The 7,504-nt window shown below is 41.8% G+C and overlaps 1 non-coding gene across 1 annotated transcript; it reads right to left on the reverse strand.

Annotated features, from left to right (window-relative positions):
• Positions 1 to 1,614: 1,614 nt before the first annotated feature.
• On the reverse strand, positions 1,615 to 1,721 carry LOC115506601. The gene has a single exon (XR_003966446.1). It is a non-coding gene; the product is annotated as a U6 spliceosomal RNA (small nuclear RNA).
• Positions 1,722 to 7,504: the final 5,783 nt, after the last annotated feature.

Below are 7,504 nucleotides of genomic sequence, written 5' to 3' on the forward strand. Positions count from 1 at the left end.
ATTCTGGGCAGCATTAGAAACAAAAGGAAACTTACTTGTAGTTACTTTCAGAGTTGCCCTTGGGGCCAATAAAACCCAGGGGTCACTCTGGGTCTAGCACTTTGAGGAGCTCGTGAAAGAAGAATTGGAGACAGCTCACAGCTGGCAGCTAAAATATGTTGATGTCATTATGTAAATGTCTGCTACCTTCACTTTTCCTCTTTCACTGTCTCTGCCTGCTATGGGCGCCTGGGAAACGTTTCTCCCCAGTGCCTGGTGTTCTCGGGCAAAGCTTTCAATTCCTTTGATAGAGGCTGCCCTCTGTGTTCCTTTTATGCATATTTCAATTGGTAAAAAAAAAAAAAAAAAGTACAAGTGAAGAAAAAAGTCTAGAAGAAAAATTTACACCTCTAAAACTTAGCATGTAAAAGAGCCTTTCACCGGTCCTGGATTCTAAAAGTTTGGTTCCACCTATCTTGTACAACACCTAGATGGGTCAGCACTTGAAGGAATGTGTGTGATTTTAGTCATTCCGCCACTCAAGGAAGGACATGTAGAGGACACATCAGAAGGGGCAAACTAAATTATTAAGAGGAATCTACATCTGAGCAAGAGCTCAAAAGGTATGGATTCAAGTATGGAAAGACCAAAGCTTTGAAGAAATAAGCAAATGCTATGAATTCACGAAAGACATAGAAAATATGTCTGTAAATAAACTTGTTGACCAAATTTCAATGGACCCAAATAAGAGGGGCACCCATGAAGTTTCAAAGGGCTAAAAGAATTACAAATATTGAGTGTGAGTGTTTTAAACAATGGAGATAAACACATGAAATTCAGTGACTTTAGAAGGAACAGTGTTTGAAAAGATAAAGTCCTTAAGAATTTGCGTAAATTCATGGATGACAGACCAAGAGTGAATCTCCCGACCCCGGAGGACGGTCTAGATGAAGCCCTGCCAACAAAGGACAATCGCGTCCACCCTCAATGCTTCTGTCAGAGATGGAGCGTAAGACAAGTGCGCAGAAGGATCACGGGCAGGCTCGGGACAGCTCCCAGCAATGCTTTGAGAATAAACAAGGAGATCCGCTGATTATTTGAGGGTTTGGGTTTTTTGTTTTGTTTTTGTTTTGACACGGAGGGTTATCATTAGAGTTAGCACCATGAATAAATGATTAAGCAAATGATAAATGAAAATGACGAATAGAGGGCTTTTTGTAACTTTTAATTTTGAAATAACTATAGACTCATAGGAAGTTGCGAAAAATAGCACAGTCACATATGTCCTTCACCCAGCTTCCCCTAACGGTGATAACAAGCTGTAGTATGATATCGAAACCAGGACATTGACGTTAGTATATTACCGCTAACTAGACTACAGACCTCATTTTGTTTTTATAATTTTTTTGATTTTATATATAGTTTATTATGAAGATGACATTGCCACAAATGTATTTTATAAATTATAATGAGTATGTCAAAGTCTGCTATAAATTTTTTATTCCTCACCACCAAAGAACAAAAACCCTATGAGCTGTGGCTAAGAAAGTAATCATTGTTATAATCCATTCTGGATTCTTATTCCTCCAAATTTTATTAACCCTCCTTGATACGCTTTACACCACTTGCGTACTAAAACATATGGAACGCTTCACGAATTTGCGTGTCATCCTTGCACAGGGGCCATGCTAATCTTCTCTGTATCGTTCCAATTTTAGTATATGTGCGGCCGAAGCGAGCACATTTTATAATTTTTTTTAAACTAGGCTTCATGCCCAGGGTGGAGCCCACCATGGGGCTTGAACTCACAACCCTGAGATCAAGACCTAGGCTGAGATCAAGAGTCAGACACTTAACCGACCTAGCCACCCAGGTGCCCTTGTTTTTATCATTTTTGAAGACTGCATTCATTTGTGTGTGTCCGTGTCTATGTAATTGTATTTCGTGAATAGATTCATATAACTACTATCATAATCAAGACACAGAGCCGCTTTGTCACCATGGAAGAACTCCTTCATGCTACCTCTTGTATTCCCACTTTCCTATCCTTTCCCTCCCCTGGCAACCATCAATCTACTCTCCATTTCCATGTGGGGGTTTTGGGTCATTTTTTTATAATGTGACAGAAGTAGAGTCATACTTCAAAAGGTATGCAACTTTTACAGACTGACTTATTTCATTAAGCATAATGCCCTCGAGGATCATTCAGGTTGTTGCACGTACCAATACTTCATTTTTCTTGTTGAGCAGTATTCTATCCTTATGCATGTCTCAGAGTTTGCTCTACCACTCACCCAGAAAAGAACATTGCAATTGTTTTCAGTATTTTGCTAGTTTAAATAAAGCTGCTATGAACATTTGTGTACATGTTTCTGCATGAATATAAGTTTTCGTTTCTCTGGGATACATGCCCAAGGAGTGTGATTACTGGGTTATTCGGTAAGCGCATGTTTGGTTTTATAAGAAACTGCCAAACTGTTTCCCATAGTGGTTGTACCATTTTACGTTGCCATTAGCGATGCCTCAGAGATCCAGTTTCTCTGTGTCCTCACCAGCTTTTGATACTATCGCTATTTTTTTTTTATTTTAGCTATTTGAATAGGTGTGTAGGGATATATAATTGTGGTTTTAATTTGCGTTTTCTTAATGGCTACTGATGTTCAATAGCTTTTCTTGTGCTTACTTGCCATCTGTAACTCCTCTCTTTTGAAATATTTGTTCATGTGTTTGGGCCATTTTCTTATTTGATTCTTTGCTTTTATAGTGTTGAGTTTTGAGAGGCCTTTATATAGTTTTCATACAAGGCATTCATCAGATATGTGACTTGCAAATATTTTCTCCTACGCTGTAGTTTATTTGTTCATCCTCTAAACAGGGTCCTTCGCAGCACAAAACGAGTGGAGGTTTTAAATTCCCATTTAGAAAAGCCTGACCTCTACTTGAGAGTGCTGGACACGGTCACTCCCTTGGTTGCTACTCCTGAGGGCAGATCATGGGTCTCATTCCCATTTAGGTGTGCTCGTTCAGCTTTAAAATGGCTGACCCTCCACCCCCCACGCCCCCGCCCCCCAGGGGTTAACTCTATTCAGTGGCCACAAATCAGTGTTTTTTCAGAACATCACAAAAAGATGAGCTGTGAAAGAGTGGTCCACCACTGAGAGAACGGTTCAAAGGGCATGTCCTCACTGATCCAGGAAGTGAGTCTAGAGCACCATCCCTTCTTAGAAAACTGGAAAATGCACCATCACCAGTATGGAGTGATGAAAGCCAGCATTCCTAATGTCAGGAGAGTTCTCAGGCCATTTCACCACAACATCAAGTAACAAACAGACTTGAATTCATTCAGTGGATTTAGCCAAAGAAGAGGGCCAAAATACACATGGAATTCAAAACCCGAAATAACCTCCAGTTTGAGTCATCCAATGCACTTGTCTACATTGATTGCATTCACCAGATAAAAGCCAGCTCTACTCCATGAGGCAAACGCAGCCTCAGCTCAGGTTAAGGGTTGCTGCCACGGGGACTACAAGAGTAGAGATTTTCTGACACACTGCTGGCATGAAAGGAACGGATTACAACTCCATCTTATGTAAATTTCCACCGGGGAAAAAAAGATTAAAAGGAAAATAATCATGCTTTAGTCATTTTCATTTAGGGTAATAAGATCCTTTAATTCCTTCTTGGAAAAAGAGGCAACAGCTGTCCTGTCATAAATGGTAGGACACTTTACTTGACATTTTGCAGGAAACCAATCTTTAGCTGAAATTTTGACCTAACGTTTGCACCAAGTTATGTTTTTAAGAGAAAGATAGATTTTCTTTAAATATATGACATAAGCCAGTTGGCCCCAGAATGAAGAATTAAGTACACATTGTACCAACCTCGATGTCTGAAGCAGACAAAGAAATCTTATTCTTCCTGCTTCTCCTGCCCAGGCTGAGCTGTTTGGAAGGAGGGTGAGCTATTAGGTAAATACTGTTTCACAGCGTTGGATGTTTGCTTTTGTGACATTCGTTGTCTTTCCGTTTTGGCTGCAGCCCCCAACTTTGATGTGACAGTGCACCACACCCGGCCCTCAGCCCCTGTGGTCACTTGAGTGAATGACTGCATCTCCTGTGCACGGCTCTTTGATGTAGGTGCCATCATTATTGTTACTGCCATTTGCAAATGGGTGGGCTTCTCCTCAGGCAGGGTAACTTGCTCAAGGTGTCAAAGCTGCTAAGTGGGAATACCAGGATTGGGACTCTGAAGTTCATATTCTCCGCCCACTCTTGGCCCCTGTTAAGCTGAATGTCCATCTTTAATTTCCACCTGTAGCCCAGAATAATAGCTACTCATTATTGTTTTTCTCAGGGGCACAGAAGTCTGGACTGTTTTTTAGGTGAGTCCCCTGGAGAAGTTTATCTTATTTTGGGAATACTACTGGCAGCTGAGGATGGGGGAAATTTTATTTTTCCCTGACCTCCTCTGGGTTCTACAAGGAAGAGAAAAAAGTTTGTGAAGGGATAATACAGAAATTATCTCTCTCTTTGCTCAGCTAATGGGTAAGTGATTTGCCAGCTATTAGGTTTAGGGGACTAACCTCTCAACTTCCAGAGATGGGGCCCAGTGTCCAGGAACACCTGCCTGAGGGCCCAGAAGGAGCTGGGAGTCAAGTGCACAGCTCAGATTCCCTAGGAGAGCCCAAACTCATGTATCAGGGGCATCTAATACCCATGCTTCTGTTTGTCAGTTTTGTTCACTGCTGGATCACTGGAACCTAGACTGGTGCCTGGCCAGGTAGTGGCTTCATAACATTTGTTGAATGAATAAATGAATGCAGGAAAGAATAAATGTATCAGATGCTGGAAGAACTTCTTATTTCTTCAGTCTCCATGAAAATGAAGGAGATAGGGAGTCCTGCCAGCATCTGATGCATTTAAAGACTTTCCTGGGAATTTTAGAATTTTGGAGAAAGCAAGTTCTTTTTGGAGACAGTTGGCTTTAAGTATCACATTAGTCTGGAGCTGTGAGAGACTACCTTCTCTAGGAGGAGAGCCTGCTTGAGAATAAAGTCAGAACATGGAAAAGCAGAGTGGAGAGACATGTTGTTATCATGGTACCCCTGGATCTAGCCATATCTGAGGCTTAAATTAATCCTGACTCTAAAGTTGTATGAGCTGGTAATTTCATGTCTGTGTGGATTCCCTGTACGAATGCCTATTAAATTTGATTTTTTCCTTTTCTTTCTTCTTTTTTTTTTCTTTTAATCTAAGTAAGCTCCACACCCAGTGTGGGGTTTGAACTCATAACTCTAAGATCAAGAGTTGCATGCTTTACTGACTGAGCCAGTCAAACCCTGATTTTTGCCTGTTAATCTGTATCATGTCAACCTGATTCTAAGTCTAGCTAGAAGGACCACAGGACAGAGGAAGTTCTGCCTCCCAGACAGTCGGTGGAGTTGGCAGGATGATGTTAACTTGCTGGACACCACTTACCCTGGACTCTGCTGGAGCTGAGAGATCCTTGGGACATCTGACAAGTAGCTGGCAGAAGGTGAGATTTCGTACCATACATATCACCATGTTAGCTTTCAAGAATCTCCATCTGCAGAATCCAAAGGGGCAAGAATGGTGAGAGTCCTTTTCTCTCTTTCAAAATTTAGGTTAGCAATAGAAAATATTTGTGGAACTAGTTCCTTGGGCCTAGTGACTCTTTGGCTAAACTTGGTAGAGTACTTTTTGGTTACTGATCCATTCCCTCCCAGATACGGTCTTTGTATTTTTTTGTCTGTGTCATGTGATGTGCACATGAGGTAAAGGTTATTGCAAAGGGCCGTCCTGGAAGCCAAAGCTGCAAGATCGGTGGGCACAGGTCAAGCACTTAAAAGCTGTTAGAGTGCTCACCACTTCAAGAAGACTCCCGTCATAGGATAAATTGGTCGTGGAATGGATTAGGTTGATACTAGGTCACCTACCAACCTCAAGAAAACTTCTGTGGGGGCACATGACTGGCTCATTCAGTAGAGCATGCAACTCTTGATCTTAGGGTCATGAATTTGAGCCCCATGTTGGGGGTTAGATTATGTTTAAAATAAAAAAAAGTATTTAAAACTTATTTTAAAATTCCCAAAATATCATTAAAAAAAAAGAAAAATAAGAAAACTTCCATGCATCAAGGTACACTGTAAAACATCACACAGTCTCCAACCCCCTGGCACATCCCTTTTAGGTAGTAGCATGGTTCCAAGAGACTCAGGCTTGACCAAGACTGTTGATATGCATATATTTTCCTTTTGTCTCATTCTATGTCCTCAGAGCTTGGCTTTGTGACCAATGAGAATATTCTCTTTGTTTTCCACCATTGTAGGGTGCACTTACTGGGATGCACTTTGGTGGCCAAACAGACTGGGGAACCAACTCTGACACGCTCTCTCTCTCTCTCTCTCTCTCTCTCTCTCTCTCTTTCTGTCCAACTGTGCCAGCTCTCAGGGGTGTTTGTCATGAGAGGTTCCAGCCCATAGGAACCTTTGTTGTCTAAACTTTTGTTGCTTGTTAGTGCTGGAAAGTCCCATTCCAGTATTGCCTACCTGGTGTTACAGGTTAGCAAGTCTGTGACCGGAGGCATCTCACAATTTTGTGAGACCTGAGACACCATTTTCACCACATCATTCTTACCATCTGTGCAATGAAGATATTTGCTCTCTTAGGCTACTTTTGGGAATGAACTTTTGGATTGTGGAACTGTATCACCTATGCCCTCTTTGGATGCATCTTACATCTTTGGTAAACCCTTTAAGCCTTATTGGTTTGAGTTGCTGTTAGATCCTACTTGCCAATGGCCAGATGATGGATCCTTTAAATTGGCTATATTTAAAAGAAAATATTCTTTTTTTTTAAATTTTTTTTTCAACGTTTATTTATTTTTGGGACAGAGAGAGACAGGGCATGAACGGGGGAGGGGCAGAGAGAGAGGGAGACACAGAATCGGAAACAGGCTCCAGGCTCCGAGCCATCAGCCCAGAGCCGGACGCGGGGCTCGAACTCACGGACCGCGAGATCGTGACCTGGCTGAAGTCGGACGCTTAACCGACTGTGCCACCCAGGCGCCCCTAAAAGAAAATATTCTTTACAGAAAGCTTTCAGTTTTCTTAGTAGTATAACGGCTAGCATTAGGGACTCCCTTGACAAGATAAAATGACAGAAATTAGGCTTAAGACTCAGAAATAAATGTCCATATCCAATGTAAATTTCCCTTAAAATCTGGCCTCATTTGCCTACGGGGCCTCATCTGCCCTATGAGATTTACAGGGAGCACTCAGCTCTAATCTCTAGGTTCAAAGTGTACAGGTTGCTCATATAAATGCTGAAAGCCAGAAAATAAATTTAACAAAAGTATCTGAGACTGGCTCCTACCTTCCAGGGATTGAGAATTGGGCTCTGCCAGCTTTGGGCATTCATATGCGATGCCCTTTGCAGGTGCATCCTAGACACCCTTCCACCCCCCCAGTGCCAAGGAATTTGTGTCTCCTGGATAGTGGCGATAT

Source organism: Lynx canadensis, chromosome F2 (genome assembly GCF_007474595.2).
Source record: "Lynx canadensis isolate LIC74 chromosome F2, mLynCan4.pri.v2, whole genome shotgun sequence".
Taxonomy (NCBI): Eukaryota; Metazoa; Chordata; class Mammalia; order Carnivora; family Felidae; genus Lynx; species Lynx canadensis.